Here is a 25825-nt window from a genome sequence, read left to right as displayed (position 1 = left end):
AGGTTGACCACCAAAATTTTGAGATACACAAACTTGAAGAAGCATACTAAAAACATGTAACTAGTTTCCGTACATATCGCCGTAGCTAACCTGATAACCCTCTTATCCTTCTGCCTCAAAATCATGAATATTTACCAAAACCTGGCAGAAAATGTTAATTCAAACCCTCTTCATCCATTCTAGACCAAAAAATCAACACAAATGGGCATGCAAAAGGGGAGAAAAGAGAGAGAGAGAGAATTGCTATAAATAGACGAACTACAATTCGTGGGTACCGAGATGATGAAATTTAATGGTGGTCTGCCTCCTATATGGTTTTATAAGTTCATATATCATCAAAATTCTTTTCTTTATAGCTTCACATTTATTTTTGCAACATTATTATAATACAGAATCAGAAAAAAATAATTACTGCAGAAATGGTGACCCTTTAAAGTTATGTAGTGTTTTGTATACCGGATTGCAGCTCAGGTCCATGGGCCTTTTGTTCTAGAATTGAAAATTCTTTCTTAATTTTATCGAAATGTGAGTTCTGCGAAAAGATTTAAAGAGTTTCAGACAAGTCACATCAAAAATATTCAAAATATTGGAATATTTTTCAAAAATTGACTTTCTTTTACCTTTTTCTACAAAATGGTCCATTTTTGACACTTTGTATGCCTCAAAATGCTAATATTTCCCTATTTCTGGGAAAGTCTGAGATGAAAAGCATTTATTTCTAGAAACCTTGGCCGGTATACAGGAAGACAAGCTGCAAATTTGTTGCATTGAAGGTAACTGTAAGGAACTATAGTGAAACCTGTAAGCCCACCCCCTAAAAACGTTGGTGTGGTAACAAATCCCACTTGTGTCCACATAAGTAATACTGTTGATGGAATATGGCTAAAAGCCATGTTCTTCTATCCCTGGCTTATATACATACATATAAACACAGTTTGTTATAAGAAGTATGAATTATTTATTAAAATATGGATTGATAAATGTAAAATAAATGCTGTATTTAGGTGACAACCAGCCACTCTAATAAAAGGGTCGCAAAGCACTATTTTTTTTTTAAAAAATGGGAATATTTCAGTTTTTAAAATACTTTAACAATCAGAGGTATCCTTGAAATTACATAGTGTAAATATTATGTGGAAGCAAGTTGTTTTAATCTTTACATCAATGTCCTGACAAAATGAGATGGAAAAAGGGAGTTCTGACATAATTCAAAGCATAAAAGGGGTATGAAAAGACTATTAATTAATATTTTATGGCCCTGTAAGCGCCACATTTTCAAAGATCACCACAAATAATAGATTTACATTCAAAATGTAAAACATTAAGCTGCAAAAAACACATCTACAACATATCCATTTTGGGGTGTGGACTCATTTGGAAGAAATGTCATAGGATTACATGTTTGACCATAAACAAAAAGTCTTAGAAATCCTTGAAATCTTATATGTAACTATTTGTTTGTGTCAAATAAAATGCTCGGTTACAATTCAAGCACAAAATCAGATTACTGCTAATTTGGAGTCAACAAATGTTCAATTGAATATCCAAATATCATCTTCAAGAAAAGGGGTGGGGTGAGGAGGGTGAGCCAGTCTAAATGAAATGAAGACAGAGAAATTTCCCTGCAAACACATAGAGTTTACTTTCTCGAGAAGGGAAATGCAACAATTTCAGGTTTTGAAAGATTAAAATTGTGTTAAGCCTGCGGAAAACAGCAGCAAAATGCAGTTCACTCATGTTTTGAAAATTCTAACACACCTAAGCAGAACATAATTAGACTAAATTTCTTAATTTTTAAATTTTTGACAAACACATGAATACTTTTTCAATATCTGACAAACACATGGATCCTTGCCAAGTTATTTAACAATGAAAATAAAGACATGCAAGACATTTTGGTTCATTTTACAACAGATGAATAATTAAAATTTTGACAGCAATATTGGGGGTAATCTGAAGAATTTCAGACAATTTATCATGATTTTTAGGCAAAATTGAGTGAAATTATGATACTTTCTTCCCGTCTAAAAATTATAATGCAGAAAAAGTAAAAATCATACATTAAAATATTTTCCACTAATTTTGAAAAGTAAATAAACACTGAAAATCACAAAATTTTGACTAAAATCAAAATTTCCCCTCCCAAATTTGTCAAATATTTTTGAAATTTTACCATTTCACATTTTTTACTATCAAAATGCCATATATCACATTTTCTGACAATTTGGAGATCATATCATCAAATTTAGGCCTTTCATCCACTGTCAGGTTGTTTTCATATAGGAGGCAGACCACCATTAATTCCCCATTGACTTCAATGTTAATTCTGGCCTCTTTGCCCACCTCCAACTTTTCCCCAAATTTTCGTTGGGCTGAATGCTTTCCACTACAGACAGATGAACAAATGGTCATGTCTTTGCACTAAAATTTGTATGAGGTTGACCACCAAAATTTTGAGATACACAAACTTGAAGAAGCATACTAAAAACATGTAACTAGTTTCCGTACATATCGCCGTAGCTAACCTGATAACCCTCTTATCCTTCTGCCTCAAAATCATGAATATTTACCAAAACCTGGCAGAAAATGTTAATTCAAACCCTCTTCATCCATTCTAGACCAAAAAATCAACACAAATGGGCATGCAAAAGGGGAGAAAAGAGAGAGAGAGAGAATTGCTATAAATAGACGAACTACAATTCGTGGGTACCGAGATGATGAAATTTAATGGTGGTCTGCCTCCTATATGGTTTTATAAGTTCATATATCATCAAAATTCTTTTCTTTATAGCTTCACATTTATTTTTGCAACATTATTATAATACAGAATCAGAAAAAAATAATTACTGCAGAAATGGTGACCCTTTAAAGTTATGTAGTGTTTTGTATACCGGATTGCAGCTCAGGTCCATGGGCCTTTTGTTCTAGAATTGAAAATTCTTTCTTAATTTTATCGAAATGTGAGTTCTGCGAAAAGATTTAAAGAGTTTCAGACAAGTCACATCAAAAATATTCAAAATATTGGAATATTTTTCAAAAATTGACTTTCTTTTACCTTTTTCTACAAAATGGTCCATTTTTGACACTTTGTATGCCTCAAAATGCTAATATTTCCCTATTTCTGGGAAAGTCTGAGATGAAAAGCATTTATTTCTAGAAACCTTGGCCGGTATACAGGAAGACAAGCTGCAAATTTGTTGCATTGAAGGTAACTGTAAGGAACTATAGTGAAACCTGTAAGCCCACCCCCTAAAAACGTTGGTGTGGTAACAAATCCCACTTGTGTCCACATAAGTAATACTGTTGATGGAATATGGCTAAAAGCCATGTTCTTCTATCCCTGGCTTATATACATACATATAAACACAGTTTGTTATAAGAAGTATGAATTATTTATTAAAATATGGATTGATAAATGTAAAATAAATGCTGTATTTAGGTGACAACCAGCCACTCTAATAAAAGGGTCGCAAAGCACTATTTTTTTTTTAAAAAATGGGAATATTTCAGTTTTTAAAATACTTTAACAATCAGAGGTATCCTTGAAATTACATAGTGTAAATATTATGTGGAAGCAAGTTGTTTTAATCTTTACATCAATGTCCTGACAAAATGAGATGGAAAAAGGGAGTTCTGACATAATTCAAAGCATAAAAGGGGTATGAAAAGACTATTAATTAATATTTTATTGCCCTGTAAGCGCCACATTTTCAAAGATCACCACAAATAATAGATTTACATTCAAAATGTAAAACATTAAGCTGCAAAAAACACATCTACAACATATCCATTTTGGGGTGTGGACTCATTTGGAAGAAATGTCACAGGATTACATGTTTGACCATAAACAAAAAGTCTTAGAAATCCTTGAAATCTTATATGTAACTATTTGTTTGTGTCAAATAAAATGCTCGGTTACAATTCAAGCACAAAATCAGATTACTGCTAATTTGGAGTCAACAAATGTTCAATTGAATATCCAAATATCATCTTCAAGAAAAGGGGTGGGGTGGGGAGGGTGAGCCAGTCTAAATGAAATGAAGACAGAGAAATTTCCCTGCAAACACATAGAGTTTACTTTCTCGAGAAGGGAAATGCAACAATTTCAGGTTTTGAAAGATTAAAATTGTGTTAAGCCTGAGGAAAACAGCAGCAAAATGCAGTTCACTCATGTTTTGAAAATTCTAACACACCTAAGCAGAACATAATTAGACTAAATTTCTTAATTTTTAAATTTTTGACAAACACATGAATACTTTTTCAATATCTGACAAACACATGGATCCTTGCCAAGTTATTTAACAATGAAAATAAAGACATGCAAGACATTTTGGTTCATTTTACAACAGATGAATAATTAAAATTTTGACAGCAACATTGGGGGTAATCTGAAGAATTTCAGACAATTTATCATGATTTTTAGGCAAAATTGAGTGAAATTATGATACTTTCTTCCCGTCTAAAAATTATAATGCAGAAAAAGTAAAAATCATACATTAAAATATTTTCCACTAATTTTGAAAAGTAAATAAACACTGAAAATCACAAAATTTTGACTAAAATCAAAATTTCCCCTCCCAAATTTGTCAAATATTTTTGAAATTTTACCATTTCACATTTTTTACTATCAAAATGCCATATATCACATTTTCTGACAATTTGGAGATCATATCATCAAATTTAGGCCTTTCATCCACTGTCAGGTTGTTTTCATATATGGTTTTATAAGTTCATATATCATCAAAATTCTTTTCTTTATAGCTTCACATTTATTTTTGCAACATTATTATAATACAGAATCAGAAAAAAATAATTACTGCAGAAATGGTGACCCTTTAAAGTTATGTAGTGTTTTGTATACCAGATTGCAGCTCAGGTCCATGGGCCTTTTGTTCTAGAATTGAAAATTCTTTCTTAATTTTATCGAAATGTGAGTTCTGCGAAAAGATTTAAAGAGTTTCAGACAAGTCACATCAAAAATATTCAAAATATTGGAATATTTTTCAAAAATTGACTTTCTTTTACCTTTTTCTACAAAATGGTCCATTTTTGACACTTTGTATGCCTCAAAATGCTAATATTTCCCTATTTCTGGGAAAGTCTGAGATGAAAAGCATTTATTTCTAGAAACCTTGGCCGGTATACAGGAAGACAAGCTGCAAATTTGTTGCATTGAAGGTAACTGTAAGGAACTATAGTGAAACCTGTAAGCCCACCCCCTAAAAACGTTGGTGTGGTAACAAATCCCACTTGTGTCCACATAAGTAATACTGTTGATGGAATATGGCTAAAAGCCATGTTCTTCTATCCCTGGCTTATATACATACATATAAACACAGTTTGTTATAAGAAGTATGAATTATTTATTAAAATATGGATTGATAAATGTAAAATAAATGCTGTATTTAGGTGACAACCAGCCACTCTAATAAAAGGGTCGCAAAGCACTATTTTTTTTTTAAAAAATGGGAATATTTCAGTTTTTAAAATACTTTAACAATCAGAGGTATCCTTGAAATTACATAGTGTAAATATTATGTGGAAGCAAGTTGTTTTAATCTTTACATCAATGTCCTGACAAAATGAGATGGAAAAAGGGAGTTCTGACATAATTCAAAGCATAAAAGGGGTATGAAAAGACTATTAATTAATATTTTATGGCCCTGTAAGCGCCACATTTTCAAAGATCACCACAAATAATAGATTTACATTCAAAATGTAAAACATTAAGCTGCAAAAAACACATCTACAACATATCCATTTTGGGGTGTGGACTCATTTGGAAGAAATGTCATAGGATTACATGTTTGACCATAAACAAAAAGTCTTAGAAATCCTTGAAATCTTATATGTAACTATTTGTTTGTGTCAAATAAAATGCTCGGTTACAATTCAAGCACAAAATCAGATTACTGCTAATTTGGAGTCAACAAATGTTCAATTGAATATCCAAATATCATCTTCAAGAAAAGGGGTGGGGTGAGGAGGGTGAGCCAGTCTAAATGAAATGAAGACAGAGAAATTTCCCTGCAAACACATAGAGTTTACTTTCTCGAGAAGGGAAATGCAACAATTTCAGGTTTTGAAAGATTAAAATTGTGTTAAGCCTGAGGAAAACAGCAGCAAAATGCAGTTCACTCATGTTTTGAAAATTCTAACACACCTAAGCAGAACATAATTAGACTAAATTTCTTAATTTTTAAATTTTTGACAAACACATGAATACTTTTTCAATATCTGACAAACACATGGATCCTTGCCAAGTTATTTAACAATGAAAATAAAGACATGCAAGACATTTTGGTTCATTTTACAACAGATGAATAATTAAAATTTTGACAGCAATATTGGGGGTAATCTGAAGAATTTCAGACAATTTATCATGATTTTTAGGCAAAATTGAGTGAAATTATGATACTTTCTTCCCGTCTAAAAATTATAATGCAGAAAAAGTAAAAATCATACATTAAAATATTTTCCACTAATTTTGAAAAGTAAATAAACACTGAAAATCACAAAATTTTGACTAAAATCAAAATTTCCCCTCCCAAATTTGTCAAATATTTTTGAAATTTTACCATTTCACATTTTTTACTATCAAAATGCCATATATCACATTTTCTGACAATTTGGAGATCATATCATCAAATTTAGGCCTTTCATCCACTGTCAGGTTGTTTTCATATAGGAGGCACACCACCATTAATTCCCCATTGACTTCAATGTTAATTCTGGCCTCTTTGCCCACCTCCAACTTTTCCCCAAATTTTCGTTGGGCTGAATGCTTTCCACTACAGACAGATGAACAAATGGTCATGTCTTTGCACTAAAATTTGTATGAGGTTGACCACCAAAATTTTGAGATACACAAACTTGAAGAAGCATACTAAAAACATGTAACTAGTTTCCGTACATATCGCCGTAGCTAACCTGATAACCCTCTTATCCTTCTGCCTCAAAATCATGAATATTTACCAAAACCTGGCAGAAAATGTTAATTCAAACCCTCTTCATCCATTCTAGACCAAAAAATCAACACAAATGGGCATGCAAAAGGGGAGAAAAGAGAGAGAGAGAGAATTGCTATAAATAGACGAACTACAATTCGTGGGTACCGAGATGATGAAATTTAATGGTGGTCTGCCTCCTATATGGTTTTATAAGTTCATATATCATCAAAATTCTTTTCTTTATAGCTTCACATTTATTTTTGCAACATTATTATAATACAGAATCAGAAAAAAATAATTACTGCAGAAATGGTGACCCTTTAAAGTTATGTAGTGTTTTGTATACCGGATTGCAGCTCAAGTCCATGGGCCTTTTGTTCTAGAATTGAAAATTCTTTCTTAATTTTATCGAAATGTGAGTTCTGCGAAAAGATTTAAAGAGTTTCAGACAAGTCACATCAAAAATATTCAAAATATTGGAATATTTTTCAAAAATTGACTTTCTTTTACCTTTTTCTACAAAATGGTCCATTTTTGACACTTTGTATGCCTCAAAATGCTAATATTTCCCTATTTCTGGGAAAGTCTGAGATGAAAAGCATTTATTTCTAGAAACCTTGGCCGGTATACAGGAAGACAAGCTGCAAATTTGTTGCATTGAAGGTAACTGTAAGGAACTATAGTGAAACCTGTAAGCCCACCCCCTAAAAACGTTGGTGTGGTAACAAATCCCACTTGTGTCCACATAAGTAATACTGTTGATGGAATATGGCTAAAAGCCATGTTCTTCTATCCCTGGCTTATATACATACATATAAACACAGTTTGTTATAAGAAGTATGAATTATTTATTAAAATATGGATTGATAAATGTAAAATAAATGCTGTATTTAGGTGACAACCAGCCACTCTAATAAAAGGGTCGCAAAGCACTATTTTTTTTTTAAAAAATGGGAATATTTCAGTTTTTAAAATACTTTAACAATCAGAGGTATCCTTGAAATTACATAGTGTAAATATTATGTGGAAGCAAGTTGTTTTAATCTTTACATCAATGTCCTGACAAAATGAGATGGAAAAAGGGAGTTCTGACATAATTCAAAGCATAAAAGGGGTATGAAAAGACTATTAATTAATATTTTATGGCCCTGTAAGCGCCACATTTTCAAAGATCACCACAAATAATAGATTTACATTCAAAATGTAAAACATTAAGCTGCAAAAAACACATCTACAACATATCCATTTTGGGGTGTGGACTCATTTGGAAGAAATGTCATAGGATTACATGTTTGACCATAAACAAAAAGTCTTAGAAATCCTTGAAATCTTATATGTAACTATTTGTTTGTGTCAAATAAAATGCTCGGTTACAATTCAAGCACAAAATCAGATTACTGCTAATTTGGAGTCAACAAATGTTCAATTGAATATCCAAATATCATCTTCAAGAAAAGGGGTGGGGTGAGGAGGGTGAGCCAGTCTAAATGAAATGAAGACAGAGAAATTTCCCTGCAAACACATAGAGTTTACTTTCTCGAGAAGGGAAATGCAACAATTTCAGGTTTTGAAAGATTAAAATTGTGTTAAGCCTGCGGAAAACAGCAGCAAAATGCAGTTCACTCATGTTTTGAAAATTCTAACACACCTAAGCAGAACATAATTAGACTAAATTTCTTAATTTTTAAATTTTTGACAAACACATGAATACTTTTTCAATATCTGACAAACACATGGATCCTTGCCAAGTTATTTAACAATGAAAATAAAGACATGCAAGACATTTTGGTTCATTTTACAACAGATGAATAATTAAAATTTTGACAGCAATATTGGGGGTAATCTGAAGAATTTCAGACAATTTATCATGATTTTTAGGCAAAATTGAGTGAAATTATGATACTTTCTTCCCGTCTAAAAATTATAATGCAGAAAAAGTAAAAATCATACATTAAAATATTTTCCACTAATTTTGAAAAGTAAATAAACACTGAAAATCACAAAATTTTGACTAAAATCAAAATTTCCCCTCCCAAATTTGTCAAATATTTTTGAAATTTTACCATTTCACATTTTTTACTATCAAAATGCCATATATCACATTTTCTGACAATTTGGAGATCATATCATCAAATTTAGGCCTTTCATCCACTGTCAGGTTGTTTTCATATAGGAGGCAGACCACCATTAATTCCCCATTGACTTCAATGTTAATTCTGGCCTCTTTGCCCACCTCCAACTTTTCCCCAAATTTTCGTTGGGCTGAATGCTTTCCACTACAGACAGATGAACAAATGGTCATGTCTTTGCACTAAAATTTGTATGAGGTTGACCACCAAAATTTTGAGATACACAAACTTGAAGAAGCATACTAAAAACATGTAACTAGTTTCCGTACATATCGCCGTAGCTAACCTGATAACCCTCTTATCCTTCTGCCTCAAAATCATGAATATTTACCAAAACCTGGCAGAAAATGTTAATTCAAACCCTCTTCATCCATTCTAGACCAAAAAATCAACACAAATGGGCATGCAAAAGGGGAGAAAAAAGAGAGAGAGAGAGAATTGCTATAAATAGACGAACTACAATTCGTGGGTACCGAGATGATGAAATTTAATGGTGGTCTGCCTCCTATATGGTTTTATAAGTTCATATATCATCAAAATTCTTTTCTTTATAGCTTCACATTTATTTTTGCAACATTATTATAATACAGAATCAGAAAAAAATAATTACTGCAGAAATGGTGACCCTTTAAAGTTATGTAGTGTTTTGTATACCGGATTGCAGCTCAGGTCCATGGGCCTTTTGTTCTAGAATTGAAAATTCTTTCTTAATTTTATCGAAATGTGAGTTCTGCGAAAAGATTTAAAGAGTTTCAGACAAGTCACATCAAAAATATTCAAAATATTGGAATATTTTTCAAAAATTGACTTTCTTTTACCTTTTTCTACAAAATGGTCCATTTTTGACACTTTGTATGCCTCAAAATGCTAATATTTCCCTATTTCTGGGAAAGTCTGAGATGAAAAGCATTTATTTCTAGAAACCTTGGCCGGTATACAGGAAGACAAGCTGCAAATTTGTTGCATTGAAGGTAACTGTAAGGAACTATAGTGAAACCTGTAAGCCCACCCCCTAAAAACGTTGGTGTGGTAACAAATCCCACTTGTGTCCACATAAGTAATACTGTTGATGGAATATGGCTAAAAGCCATGTTCTTCTATCCCTGGCTTATATACATACATATAAACACAGTTTGTTATAAGAAGTATGAATTATTTATTAAAATATGGATTGATAAATGTAAAATAAATGCTGTATTTAGGTGACAACCAGCCACTCTAATAAAAGGGTCGCAAAGCACTATTTTTTTTTTAAAAAATGGGAATATTTCAGTTTTTAAAATACTTTAACAATCAGAGGTATCCTTGAAATTACATAGTGTAAATATTATGTGGAAGCAAGTTGTTTTAATCTTTACATCAATGTCCTGACAAAATGAGATGGAAAAAGGGAGTTCTGACATAATTCAAAGCATAAAAGGGGTATGAAAAGACTATTAATTAATATTTTATTGCCCTGTAAGCGCCACATTTTCAAAGATCACCACAAATAATAGATTTACATTCAAAATGTAAAACATTAAGCTGCAAAAAACACATCTACAACATATCCATTTTGGGGTGTGGACTCATTTGGAAGAAATGTCATAGGATTACATGTTTGACCATAAACAAAAAGTCTTAGAAATCCTTGAAATCTTATATGTAACTATTTGTTTGTGTCAAATAAAATGCTCGGTTACAATTCAAGCACAAAATCAGATTACTGCTAATTTGGAGTCAACAAATGTTCAATTGAATATCCAAATATCATCTTCAAGAAAAGGGGTGGGGTGAGGAGGGTGAGCCAGTCTAAATGAAATGAAGACAGAGAAATTTCCCTGCAAACACATAGAGTTTACTTTCTCGAGAAGGGAAATGCAACAATTTCAGGTTTTGAAAGATTAAAATTGTGTTAAGCCTGAGGAAAACAGCAGCAAAATGCAGTTCACTCATGTTTTGAAAATTCTAACACACCTAAGCAGAACATAATTAGACTAAATTTCTTAATTTTTAAATTTTTGACAAACACATGAATACTTTTTCAATATCTGACAAACACATGGATCCTTGCCAAGTTATTTAACAATGAAAATAAAGACATGCAAGACATTTTGGTTCATTTTACAACAGATGAATAATTAAAATTTTGACAGCAATATTGGGGGTAATCTGAAGAATTTCAGACAATTTATCATGATTTTTAGGCAAAATTGAGTGAAATTATGATACTTTCTTCCCGTCTAAAAATTATAATGCAGAAAAAGTAAAAATCATACATTAAAATATTTTCCACTAATTTTGAAAAGTAAATAAACACTGAAAATCACAAAATTTTGACTAAAATCAAAATTTCCCCTCCCAAATTTGTCAAATATTTTTGAAATTTTACCATTTCACATTTTTTACTATCAAAATGCCATATATCACATTTTCTGACAATTTGGAGATCATATCATCAAATTTAGGCCTTTCATCCACTGTCAGGTTGTTTTCATATAGGAGGCAGACCACCATTAACTTCCCCATTGACTTCAATGTTAATTCTGGCCTCTTTGCCCACCTCCGACTTTTCCCCAAATTTTCGTTGGGCTGAATGCTTTTCACTACAGACAGATGAACAAATGGTCATGTCTTTGCACTAAAATTTGTATGAGGTTGACCACCAAAATTTTGAGATACACAAACTTGAAGAAGCATACTAAAAACATGTAACTAGTTTCCGTACATATCGCCGTAGCTAACCTGATAACCCTCTTATCCTTCTGCCTCAAAATCATGAATATTTACCAAAACCTGGCAGAAAATGTTAATTCAAACCCTCTTCATCCATTCTAGACCAAAAAATCAACACAAATGGGCATGCAAAAGGGGAGAAAAGAGAGAGAGAGAGAATTGCTATAAATAGACGAACTACAATTCGTGGGTACCGAGATGATGAAATTTAATGGTGGTCTGCCTCCTATATGGTTTTATAAGTTCATATATCATCAAAATTCTTTTCTTTATAGCTTCACATTTATTTTTGCAACATTATTATAATACAGAATCAGAAAAAAATAATTACTGCAGAAATGGTGACCCTTTAAAGTTATGTAGTGTTTTGTATACCGGATTGCAGCTCAGGTCCATGGGCCTTTTGTTCTAGAATTGAAGATTCTTTCTTAATTTTATCGAAATGTGAGTTCTGCGAAAAGATTTAAAGAGTTTCAGACAAGTCACATCAAAAATATTCAAAATATTGGAATATTTTTCAAAAATTGACTTTCTTTTACCTTTTTCTACAAAATGGTCCATTTTTGACACTTTGTATGCCTCAAAATGCTAATATTTCCCTATTTCTGGGAAAGTCTGAGATGAAAAGCATTTATTTCTAGAAACCTTGGCCGGTATACAGGAAGACAAGCTGCAAATTTGTTGCATTGAAGGTAACTGTAAGGAACTATAGTGAAACCTGTAAGCCCACCCCCTAAAAACGTTGGTGTGGTAACAAATCCCACTTGTGTCCACATAAGTAATACTGTTGATGGAATATGGCTAAAAGCCATGTTCTTCTATCCCTGGCTTATATACATACATATAAACACAGTTTGTTATAAGAAGTATGAATTATTTATTAAAATATGGATTGATAAATGTAAAATAAATGCTGTATTTAGGTGACAACCAGCCACTCTAATAAAAGGGTCGCAAAGCACTATTTTTTTTTTAAAAAATGGGAATATTTCAGTTTTTAAAATACTTTAACAATCAGAGGTATCCTTGAAATTACATAGTGTAAATATTATGTGGAAGCAAGTTGTTTTAATCTTTACATCAATGTCCTGACAAAATGAGATGGAAAAAGGGAGTTCTGACATAATTCAAAGCATAAAAGGGGTATGAAAAGACTATTAATTAATATTTTATGGCCCTGTAAGCGCCACATTTTCAAAGATCACCACAAATAATAGATTTACATTCAAAATGTAAAACATTAAGCTGCAAAAAACACATCTACAACATATCCATTTTGGGGTGTGGACTCATTTGGAAGAAATGTCATAGGATTACATGTTTGACCATAAACAAAAAGTCTTAGAAATCCTTGAAATCTTATATGTAACTATTTGTTTGTGTCAAATAAAATGCTCGGTTACAATTCAAGCACAAAATCAGATTACTGCTAATTTGGAGTCAACAAATGTTCAATTGAATATCCAAATATCATCTTCAAGAAAAGGGGTGGGGTGAGGAGGGTGAGCCAGTCTAAATGAAATGAAGACAGAGAAATTTCCCTGCAAACACATAGAGTTTACTTTCTCGAGAAGGGAAATGCAACAATTTCAGGTTTTGAAAGATTAAAATTGTGTTAAGCCTGCGGAAAACAGCAGCAAAATGCAGTTCACTCATGTTTTGAAAATTCTAACACACCTAAGCAGAACATAATTAGACTAAATTTCTTAATTTTTAAATTTTTGACAAACACATGAATACTTTTTCAATATCTGACAAACACATGGATCCTTGCCAAGTTATTTAACAATGAAAATAAAGACATGCAAGACATTTTGGTTCATTTTACAACAGATGAATAATTAAAATTTTGACAGCAATATTGGGGGTAATCTGAAGAATTTCAGACAATTTATCATGATTTTTAGGCAAAATTGAGTGAAATTATGATACTTTCTTCCCGTCTAAAAATTATAATGCAGAAAAAGTAAAAATCATACATTAAAATATTTTCCACTAATTTTGAAAAGTAAATAAACACTGAAAATCACAAAATTTTGACTAAAATCAAAATTTCCCCTCCCAAATTTGTCAAATATTTTTGAAATTTTACCATTTCACATTTTTTACTATCAAAATGCCATATATCACATTTTCTGACAATTTGGAGATCATATCATCAAATTTAGGCCTTTCATCCACTGTCAGGTTGTTTTCATATAGGAGGCAGACCACCATTAATTCCCCATTGACTTCAATGTTAATTCTGGCCTCTTTGCCCACCTCCAACTTTTCCCCAAATTTTCGTTGGGCTGAATGCTTTCCACTACAGACAGATGAACAAATGGTCATGTCTTTGCACTAAAATTTGTATGAGGTTGACCACCAAAATTTTGAGATACACAAACTTGAAGAAGCATACTAAAAACATGTAACTAGTTTCCGTACATATCGCCGTAGCTAACCTGATAACCCTCTTATCCTTCTGCCTCAAAATCATGAATATTTACCAAAACCTGGCAGAAAATGTTAATTCAAACCCTCTTCATCCATTCTAGACCAAAAAATCAACACAAATGGGCATGCAAAAGGGGAGAAAAGAGAGAGAGAGAGAATTGCTATAAATAGACGAACTACAATTCGTGGGTACCGAGATGATGAAATTTAATGGTGGTCTGCCTCCTATATGGTTTTATAAGTTCATATATCATCAAAATTCTTTTCTTTATAGCTTCACATTTATTTTTGCAACATTATTATAATACAGAATCAGAAAAAAATAATTACTGCAGAAATGGTGACCCTTTAAAGTTATGTAGTGTTTTGTATACCGGATTGCAGCTCAGGTCCATGGGCCTTTTGTTCTAGAATTGAAAATTCTTTCTTAATTTTATCGAAATGTGAGTTCTGCGAAAAGATTTAAAGAGTTTCAGACAAGTCACATCAAAAATATTCAAAATATTGGAATATTTTTCAAAAATTGACTTTCTTTTACCTTTTTCTACAAAATGGTCCATTTTTGACACTTTGTATGCCTCAAAATGCTAATATTTCCCTATTTCTGGGAAAGTCTGAGATGAAAAGCATTTATTTCTAGAAACCTTGGCCGGTATACAGGAAGACAAGCTGCAAATTTGTTGCATTGAAGGTAACTGTAAGGAACTATAGTGAAACCTGTAAGCCCACCCCCTAAAAACGTTGGTGTGGTAACAAATCCCACTTGTGTCCACATAAGTAATACTGTTGATGGAATATGGCTAAAAGCCATGTTCTTCTATCCCTGGCTTATATACATACATATAAACACAGTTTGTTATAAGAAGTATGAATTATTTATTAAAATATGGATTGATAAATGTAAAATAAATGCTGTATTTAGGTGACAACCAGCCACTCTAATAAAAGGGTCGCAAAGCACTATTTTTTTTTTAAAAAATGGGAATATTTCAGTTTTTAAAATACTTTAACAATCAGAGGTATCCTTGAAATTACATAGTGTAAATATTATGTGGAAGCAAGTTGTTTTAATCTTTACATCAATGTCCTGACAAAATGAGATGGAAAAAGGGAGTTCTGACATAATTCAAAGCATAAAAGGGGTATGAAAAGACTATTAATTAATATTTTATTGCCCTGTAAGCGCCACATTTTCAAAGATCACCACAAATAATAGATTTACATTCAAAATGTAAAACATTAAGCTGCAAAAAACACATCTACAACATATCCATTTTGGGGTGTGGACTCATTTGGAAGAAATGTCATAGGATTACATGTTTGACCATAAACAAAAAGTCTTAGAAATCCTTGAAATCTTATATGTAACTATTTGTTTGTGTCAAATAAAATGCTCGGTTACAATTCAAGCACAAAATCAGATTACTGCTAATTTGGAGTCAACAAATGTTCAATTGAATATCCAAATATCATCTTCAAGAAAAGGGGTGGGGTGAGGAGGGTGAGCCAGTCTAAATGAAATGAAGACAGAGAAATTTCCCTGCAAACACATAGAGTTTACTTTCTCGAGAAGGGAAATGCAACAATTTCAGGTTTTGAAAGATTAAAATTGTGTTAAGCCTGAGGAAAACAGCAGCAAAATGCAGTTCACTCATGTTTTGAAAATTCTAACACACCTAAGCAGAACATAATTAGACTAAATTTCTTAATTTTTAAATTTTTGACAAACACATGAATACTTTTTCAATATCTGACAAACACATGGATCCTTGCCAAGTTATTTAACAATGAAAATAAAGACATGCAAGACATTTTGGTTCATTTTACAACAGATGAATAATTAAAATTTTGACAGCAATATTGGGGGTAATCTGAAGAATTTCAGACAATTTATCATGATTTTTAGGCAAAATTGAGTGAAATTATGATACTTTCTTCCCGTCTAAAAATTATAATGCAGAAAAAGTAAAAATCATACATTAAAATATTTTCCACTAATTTTGAAAAGTAAATAAACACTGAAAATCACAAAATTTTGACTAAAATCAAAATTTCCCCTCCCAAATTTGTCAAATATTTTTGAAATTTTACCATTTCACATTTTTTACTATCAAAATGCCATATATCACATTTTCTGACAATTTGGAGATCATATCATCAAATTTAGGCCTTTCATCCACTGTCAGGTTGTTTTCATATAGGAGGCAGACCACCATTAACTTCCCCATTGACTTCAATGTTAATTCTGGCCTCTTTGCCCACCTCCGACTTTTCCCCAAATTTTCGTTGGGCTGAATGCTTTTCACTACAGACAGATGAACAAATGGTCATGTCTTTGCACTAAAATTTGTATGAGGTTGACCACCAAAATTTTGAGATACACAAACTTGAAGAAGCATACTAAAAACATGTAACTAGTTTCCGTACATATCGCCGTAGCTAACCTGATAACCCTCTTATCCTTCTGCCTCAAAATCATGAATATTTACCAAAACCTGGCAGAAAATGTTAATTCAAACCCTCTTCATCCATTCTAGACCAAAAAATCAACACAAATGGGCATGCAAAAGGGGAGAAAAGAGAGAGAGAGAGAGAGAGAGAATTGCTATAAATAGACGAACTACAATTCGTGGGTACCAAGATGATGAAATTTAATGGTGGTCTGCCTCCTGACTCCTTTATTAGGGTTGTCTTTCTTGCTTTTATCTTCCATTTATTTACGTTTTTGTTGTCTCAGAGATGGACTATTATTTTAAAAAAAAGTTGAAAATCGTAAAGTTTAGGAAATGTTAATCATATAATGATGAAAAAAAAATAAGAGCATATGATAATAAAAATGTGTTTGAAATTGAAGGCTCTATAATTAGCCTATAATTAAGGTATCAGTATGGAACGGATCGTAATCGTACGGTATTCACTACGGTCAGACTGATATTTAGGAACGTAAAGTTATCAGTCTGGAACGATCGTAATCGTGCGGTATTCACTAAGGTCATACTGATATTTAGGAACGTAAAGAAGACCATTTTACTAACCGTCTCCATTTTAAGAAAGAGCAGATATAAATATATGATAATATCGACAGAATCTCCACACGAATCTTTAATTTAGTAGAAGAAGAGCAAGTTGATCATTGTCGCCATATTTGACCTATTTCTCTATTGGTTGTATATGCATTAAGGCGTGGATCTAACCAACCCGAGTAGCTCATTATTGAGCCGAGAGATTTATGAAATGAAATTGGGGTTTAATGACCCGCATTCCTTCACTATTCAGGCTAATGAACACTAGTCATTGTCGAGACTAATGATTTTTATCGCCGCTGTTGATCAATATATATATTAAATAATAGCCCGAATTCAAGTATACCAAAAGTTAAAGAAATATAACCAGTTTTTGAGCCATTCAGATATGACTGCCAAAATTGTAATCAGCGCGCATGTTTTTTTAGGCTAAAGTCTAACCATAAAACTTAGTGTCCATACATAATAAATATTTTATTCCATTAATCAATTCCATTCCGCCATTGGTTTGTCTTAAACTCGTCATTTGTGTTCATGGGCATCAGGGTCGAGATGGCAACGTTATATGTTTTATTCGTCTAATTTACTATAAAACATCATTCGGTTTGCCTCACGGGTTAACGGCATATTAATAGCTTTATTCACTGAGATGGTTCCTTTACTTATAGTTTATTTTTCGAATTGCTTTTTGTATTTTTTTAAATGGAAATATTTAGCACCTTCTTGTTAAACCGTTGAAAGATTTAAAGTTTGGATTAATGTTAAGAGAGTGTGGGTCAAAGATGCCGCTGGCAGAGTGTGTATAGGGTGTTAAAGTTTAAAAGTTATTCCCTACAAGGTGGTTCTACGGTTCTTACCATAGAATTCAGCTGTGAAATAACACAGTTTCTTTCATTATGTGTACAACAATAAAACTAGTTCAATTGCAAGTTGTCTAAACCACGGTGCTGTGATGTATGCATCTAAATGTTTCGACGACCCACCAATCAGTAGTTGCATGATGATTAAATTTATCGGACATGGAATGTGAAAATGCTTTGGAACTTTCAACTGTAACACGTTGCAATAATTACTCAATATAAGCCAAAAGGATCCGCCTTGTTCATTTATAGTCCGGCCCTGTCTTCAGTATTAAAATATAAAATTGAACACAAAGTATATTTAGTAATCCGTATTGTAGTAATGGCAATCACGGCTTGTGTTTTTTTTGTTTTGTTTTTTGTTGTTTGTTTTTTTTTGCAAAATATAAAATAATTACGATGTCGTTTAACACTCACAATAACAAATTTGGTTACCGGCCATTCAGCCATTCAGGTCGTACATGTGTCAAGTATACAGTCATATATACAAACGCCTAACTATAGAAGCCTACCATTCTTAATTTCTACTTTTCGCCCTCCAAAACACGAAAGTCGAAAAGTAGCAGTTACGACAAAATGTGAGGCGACAGCAACGCTATACAAGCCAAAATCGACTCGAAAATAGGAAATCAAGAAATAATACACTGCGATAATAGCGCCCCTCGTTTTTTTTCCTAATTTCTTATTTTCGACTTGCATTTTGGCTTGTATACCGTCTTGTTGACTTTCGACTTAGTCATATTTTTGTATTTATTGATGTCAGTAAGATGTTACTATGGAGAACGTAAATTTCAGATTATACATTCCAGACTTCGTAATTGTAAAAGTGCTCTAAACTTCCATAGATTTTTAATGCATATTTCACATAACCCGACATGCAGTTGTGGTCATACTCAAGAAGACAGCGACCATTATTTTCTGCACTGCCCAAATTATTCGTCTCAGCGTATCTCAACATTAAATACCCTCCCATTTAAATCCATAAATACAAAAGCGTTCCTATATGGCGATACCAACGAAAGTAACCCGTTCAACAAAGTGAGTTTTAGTAAAGTTCACAAGTATTTAAAACTAAACAAGCGTTTGAATAGATAAGGTAATTGTCAGGCGACGATGATTGGTGTTAAATAGTGATGATGACGATGATGATGACCATGAAGATGATTTATTTATATATTTATTTATATACTAGAAGAATGCCCGGCTTCGCTCGGGGGGTCATAACTCCGAAACCGGAAGTGGTAGACTAACGCCACCTGGCCTATGTTACTCCCCGGTCCGAGCTACCCCTATACCCCAAATTTCAGACTCGGAAATGACAACGTGAATGATGGATCAGTCGAACGACAGAGTGAATGACAGGAGTTTTCCAGTCGAATAATAAAGATAATGGCAACTCTGGTCATAGCATATCTGTTTATAATATATTTCATATAAATGTTTATACACGTATTTGAAAAATACATTTAGGTCTACGTGTAATGTTGAATGTATAAATTCGGAAATGTTTTGATCTCTTGAACTGTATTATTTAAAATACACGATTAACGTATTAAATTGTAAATAATGAATCAAGCCAAGACATGTATAAAATGTATTAAATGTTTTATTGAATTGGAATAGAAACTGAAAACAGATTAACACCCTGTGTGAGATATTTCATTCAAATATTGTGAAAGGGTTGGTAATAAAAATAAAATTGTCATTGTGTCATTTTAATAACATTGAAGCGTCCTATTCTGTTACGTAGTCGTCTCAACATATTGTTGTCATGGGTTACTTCTGCTAAACAACTCAATAGAAACGAGTAAAGTATTATAAACGAAATTATGTCTAAAGAGTTCTTCATGACATGTATTGACAATACTTTTCTGGTTAGATTTTAGCCTAAACACGACATGTGTGTTGGTGACAATTTTGGCAGTCATATCTGAATGACTCAAAAACTGTTTATATTTCTTTAACTTTTGATATACCTAAATTCGGCCTATTATTTATGGTAGAAAGATATAATAAAATGACCTAAAGCTTTAAAACATATTTTTAAATATGTTGAGGCACCCTAAATTGAATTTGAAGCACCAGGGATGAATAAATAAAAATAGCTATAATGCATGATTTTATTGTAACTAGTGAACTGATAAATATTGTACAATTTATCTAAAGAGTACATTTATGAAAACGTGGTACTTTTCTGATATCTAGTTAAATTAACACTTACCCAGATCTTGGCATAAGCATGACTTAAAATGATCACGGCTAAAACACTTCCGTGCGAATCAAGAATTCTTTATGTAAGAATAGAGCTTTATAAGACCGTAAATGCACCACACATTCTGTCTCCATAAGATGGTAGCTATAATCTTTCAATCCAATCCCCTAATTAAGTATACCCCCACCCAATCATAAAAAAATAATAACATAGCAAAACGGTGTTTAATTCTGATCATCTAAATTATCAAACGATATTCGCCGAAGTAGTAACTGAGAAGGGCGTGTTTTAAGATATACATAATGTATCTTACTATTTTTCGCTTATATAATTTGATTTTCAAATACAAACCATTAATACTTATCTTAGCATTAAAACAATCAACCATTTGTGGTTATATTGAAATCTGTAAAAGACGCATTCTTTTTGAATATATTTTTAAAAAATAATAAATGGAAAAAAACATATTATTAACGCCTTTTCAACAAGCAATTGTTATACTCTTAGTGATTTGTAGAGCGTCAAATCACAATGTTATTGTACTGTTTTAAATTGTAGATTTTATTCATTCATGTAAAACATTTATTACAATTTTATAAAAAAATGTATAAAACACTGAGTTCGAGATTCAAATCACAAATCCATCCAAGCTAGGATACTGCAAATCCGAATATTTTTGTTTATAAAATATTTACATTCCATTCAATAAATATTCCAGTCATCTAGTTTTGGATTTGGGGAAATTCATCCTTCTTTTCCCATATATACATATTGCCGTATTATTTAATAATCAAACCAAACAGCATGTAATCAGAGAACGCTTGTATCCGCCATATGTAATATTGTCACGTGACATTGTTATGTTTTGTTTCGCTCGGGAAGAGTTTATTATACATAATAGAACTCCAGTGTAGTAAGCCATAACTATGAACAATATCATGTCCCAAATAAATAATCTAATTTGTAGATCTGCAATTGGTCACATGATGGTCCGAACATTATTTGTATGGCTCTATTTGTTGACAGCAAATACCGCTAATAATTATCTTGGATAAAATACCTCGTTTAGTAAACGAGGCAATTTTACCCAGCCTCGTTCTGAACAAAATACCTCGTTCCAAAAACAGGGCAATTTAAAAAAAAACACGTTTTAGAACTCCAGAGAAACGAGGTATTTTTTTTACCTCGTTACAACGAGGCAAAATCGGGGCAAACGTTTTGACACGTTTTTGCCTCGTTTGGACAGAAATGCCGAACGAGGCATTCTGAGGTTTATAGTGATACACCACTACGGGTTCTTCGTCGCAGAAGACACTAACGTCGGCATCGTCTGAGATGGAGGACTACATAACCGGAACTGGCACATCGTATCGGGTTTCGGCTGTAAACGATTCTTCTACTTCCATAGGTTCAGTTGTTGGGACCTCCATAACTTCTTCTTGTTGTTCGTCCATATCTTCCGTCTGCTTATTAGATTTAAGGTTGTTTTTTTAAACATAAATTAGATTACAATTCAACTAACACAAAAGTGTAAAAAGATTTTTTTCTAGTCTGTGCCCGCGTTTATGTCTACTCTTGGCAAAATGAAATGAAGTTCACATTCATCGATTTATTCCAAATAATCGTTAGACTAAGTAAGGCACAGACTGACCATTATAAGGGTAAAATGATACCCGGGGTCAAACAGCAAAGTTACCACAGCATCACAACCAAGTCAGTAACGGGTAAATCCTCCTCTGTTTGCCAAACAAGCATTGATCCGACGTGGCATACTCCTAATGAGACGTCTAAGGTCATTTTGGTCCAGATTGTCCCATTCCTGTTGCAACGCAGCAGCAAGTTCTTGGACATTGGCAGGACGTTGTTGACGTTGACGTAACCTCTGTCCAAGCATGTCCCAGACATGCTCGATGGGGGAGAGGTCGGGACTCAGTGCTGGCCAAGGTAATGTGGTGATGTTCTGTTGTTGGAGGTAACCTGTAACGATCCTGGCCCTGTGACATCTTGCGTTGTCATCCTGGAAGATGAAACGGCGGCCATGACGTCGTGCGAACGGCACAACATGGACTGCCAAGATGTTGTCCCGGTAGTACTGGCCTGTAACACACCCTGCAACAACATGTAAAGCCGTTCTTCCAGTGATGCCTCCCCACACCATAACAGAACCACCCCCAAATCGATCATGTCTGATGACGTTAACGTCTTGGAAGCGCTCGTTTCGACGACGCCACACCCTCCTACGTCTGTCCCAAAAATCAACAGTGAACCTTGACTCATCTGAAAACATCACATTGCTCCAGCGTCGATTATCCCAGTGTTGACGATCCCTACACCAACGACGTCTTGCCTGAATGTGATGATCTCTCAAACAAGGGATCACGCGAGGACGTCGGGCGCGAAGGTGACCCCTATGCAGTCGATTCCGAATCGTCTGGCCACTCACTCTCACACCAGTGTCTGTTTGAAGACGAGCGCTGATCTGATTTGCTGTGATGACACGATTTCTCAAGGCCAAGGTACGGATAAATCGATCCTGGGCTTGAGTTGTCGCCCTTGGTCGACCTGAGCGTGGTCTGTCCTGTACAGATTGTGTATCACGGTATCTGGACCATAGCCTGCTTATGACAGACTGAGAAACATTCATCGTCCGCGCCACAACCGCCTGTGTTGTGCCGATCTGTAGCATGCCAAGGGCACGTAACCTTTCATTTTGGGTAAGCCGACGCATATCAAAATTTGTTTTCTGGTCACTAAAACAATTAAACTGATGTTTCCACCCTGGAATTCAATGCCACAATGACAGTAACATTCAAAGTCAGAGTCGTGCAAATCTTGGGTTGGACCCCCATGATGATCCCAAGCATCACCTGCATTCCATATGTGATTCTGTAATGTGAGTATTTGAACAACATCGTAGCGCCGAACAACTAATGTTAATTAAGCATGATTTCAGAAAAATTGAACAGATTTGATAATAACATGCCGAAATTCTTTTCCTGACCGCGCCATATTATAAACATGAACTTCCGGTTTAAATTGTTGGAGTTTTTGTTAAGGAAACGAAATACTAATATTATACAGAGAAACAATATCGATGCTAAATTACATACATGGTATTATTTTTTTTATATAAATATTCACAAACCTGCGGTTTTGTATTCTATGTGACCATTAGCTTACATTTGTCAAACATATCACTGCTCCAAAATCATTTCAGCACGTTGTTAAATGTTAAATTAATTGTGTGAAATCACTTCATTTAATGTCCGCTTCCACCGAGATGATATCGCAGACAAAATGTAGCCTATAGTACGTTGATTTTATCAACCAATCACATTCAATAACAGTTTTACTTATTTTCTTGTCAACGCATTTGGAGTCAATTGTTAAAATCACACCGGGCATGAGCGCTCAACAGGCCTTTGATCTACCAGTTTATTGGGCCCAACTTTATTTTAACTACAGACATCTTAACACCAATTAGCATTCAAGTCTGTCTGGCTATATTGTCTGAGTAAAAAATACCTTTCTCTTACTTGTGGACCCCCGGATTAAAACTTTGTATGGAGTTCAAATTTTAAAAAAAAAGTATTTGTTGACGGTACACATTACTTGTGTTAATTATATGGAAAAAACACAAGATTTGTGTTAATGCATTAAAAAGAACACAAGTTTGTGTTAATGCAATGCAAAACAACACATAACTTGTGTAGAATAATTTTCACACAAGTACTTGTGTTGAGATCCAACACAAGTTTTTTTTCAGTGTACATCTATCTATAATGCCCTTAACATGATTAATTTCGTTCCAAGTAAACTTCTGAATTGATGATAAGGTTTGCTTTATATACGATAGAAGACATACGGTCAGTATTCTTACTGCACCAGTCTTCGATAAACGTTTAAACCTTCATCAGAGTATATAATTTATTTGGAACTTTATATTATTTTTAGATCCCCCAGAATATCCAGAATATACTGTGAGAACGTGAAAGATCCGCTAACTACTGAGCTACACCCCAAATTACCTAAAGTAAATTAACTAATTATTTAGCAAACGGACCCACGTTCTCAGTTGGTGGACGATGTCAAGATCATGAATGGTACCTCTACTAAAAGTACAAGAAAAACCTCATCTGACACCAACAATCTTTCCCTACGAGTTACGAAGCAGCAAAGGTGCCATAACAATAAACGAGATTGACGAGATTCCAGAGGACGAAACAGCACAGTGAAATCATTTTAAACAATACAAACAACATGGCTGAGGCTGACGCTCAACAACAGGTGACGCATGTCAGTCGTAAACTTGAATTTTCCGAAAAATTCACCGGAAAAAATGGACAAAATTTTGAGGTCTGGCTCAAGCGATTTCGTGCATATTGCCAAATGAAAAATCTGTGTATTAAAGAACAGCTCTTCGCACTAGTAAATTTACTAGAGGACAAGCCAAAACTACATTTCGACACACTTGATGTCGACTTTAATGCCGATTCGGTCGAACCATATTTACTTTCACTTACCGAGAGATTTACAGGGTCAAAAGTGTTTGATACATCACTTCTTGATGTTAAATGAATCCGTGGACGACTATATTGATAGAATTCAGACAAATATTGTGGGACATAAATACAAGAAAATATTCTAATTTCTTACGTATATAAAGGACTTAATCCCGCTATTCAACCGTGGGTACGGAATAAAGATCCAAAAACTTTATTGAATTTACGGATGTGTGCAAAAACCACCGAACAACAAATGTGTTTGACGCCAAGTGTCCGAATGGTTGACACACAGGATTTACAGAATATGCTGGTAGCGGCCCTAAAACAGCATAATAACAGCAACGAGAAACAAAACGGGGCTGCTTCTTCAACTATGCCCTCACCAGTGCTTCCCCGGAACCAGGAATATGCAGAACAGTGGTTCAGCGAAACAAACGCATATGGACCAAACAATGAACCCCTTCGTTATCAAGAAAGAATACCCAACAACTACCAACACTTACACAGTGCATCTACTAATTTTCAACGAAACTCATCTAATCACTATCACCGTGGCGCAGATTACAGACATCAACCCAGTAGTGTGTTCAAACAATCCGGCGCTTCACACAACCAATACAATAAAGGATTGCAATATAATAATGGTGGATACAATCAACGTCAATATTCTTATACTGGTGGACGTCAACAACCCAACCAACTACAGCAAAGACAACAGGCATCCGGTCTATATGGATCTTGTTATGGCTGCGGTAAGATGGAAATATGTTTTCCTAAAAATTCTTGTCCTTACTTTAATTTTACTTGTCAAAATTGTCACCGCAAAGGTCACCATACAAAATTATGCATGTCTAATCAAAATCACCAATTCTCTCGACAATGAGATATTGCGCCTGATTCTTTTCATACAAAGGTCAGGCATACTCTTAATTCTAATAACATTGTACAATTAATTGCTCCCATTGAAAAGAATACAATTTTAGTAGGTATTTGTG

The 25825-nt window shown here is 33.5% G+C and overlaps 1 long non-coding RNA gene across 6 annotated transcripts in view; it reads right to left on the bottom strand.

Annotated features, from left to right (window-relative positions):
- Positions 1 to 20352, bottom strand: part of LOC130010669 (uncharacterized) — a 114520-nt gene extending 94168 nt beyond the window's left edge. For 3 of the 6 annotated variants that reach the window (XR_008785927.1, XR_008785931.1, XR_008785932.1), the window contains exon 1: positions 17266 to 17513. This is a non-coding gene — a long non-coding RNA (uncharacterized LOC130010669). Of the gene's footprint in view, positions 1 to 17265; positions 17514 to 20334 lie in introns of those variants that run through there. The other 3 variants (XR_008785929.1, XR_008785936.1, XR_008785933.1) reach the window with 3 other exon arrangements.
- Positions 20353 to 25825: the final 5473 nt, after the last annotated feature.

The sequence above is a fragment of the Patella vulgata genome, chromosome 2 (assembly GCF_932274485.2).
Source record: "Patella vulgata chromosome 2, xgPatVulg1.2, whole genome shotgun sequence".
NCBI classification, from domain to species: Eukaryota; Metazoa; Mollusca; class Gastropoda; family Patellidae; genus Patella; species Patella vulgata.
This window is presented reverse-complemented; position numbering and strand designations above follow the sequence as displayed.